The following is a 616-nucleotide window of genomic DNA, read 5'->3' on the forward strand; positions in this document are numbered from 1 at the left end:
TATATCAAATTTAAAATTTAAAAGAGAGTTTTGACGCTGATATCTGGATATCAGCGTCAAAACTCTCTTTTAAATTTTAAATTTGATATACAACCATGGAGACCGATCCTTAAGGAGCCTACTTTAACCTTTGGAGGGAAATCCCTTGCTATATTGATAGCGATTACATGCTTTTCTCATCAACAGATTGTGGAGATATCATCATATGAACACACATATATATATATATAACATGATACTAATATCACCATAAACTTTATTATACAAACTTTCTGTGACTTTTACATTTCTTTTCATATATATATATATATATATAAATGCTGTGTGAGTGTACAGTGAACTCAAAAATGACTTTCAAAAACAAATAAATAGAAACCATCTAGAATTTCAATTAAAAGTTGACCACATCCATACAACCATTCTTTAATGAATACAAAAAATTAAGGAAACAAGACATGGAAATACAATTACAATTTTTAATGAAGGAAGTCAAAAACAACATCTGTTTTTTCAATTAAAAACCGTGACCAATTCAGATACAAAACTTTTTGCCCCCACCATTAATGGTCACTAAGTATTAAACAAACATGTCTGACCATACCAATACACGCCTGTT

This window comes from Octopus bimaculoides, chromosome 23, assembly GCF_001194135.2.
Source record: "Octopus bimaculoides isolate UCB-OBI-ISO-001 chromosome 23, ASM119413v2, whole genome shotgun sequence".
Taxonomy (NCBI): domain Eukaryota; kingdom Metazoa; phylum Mollusca; class Cephalopoda; order Octopoda; family Octopodidae; genus Octopus; species Octopus bimaculoides.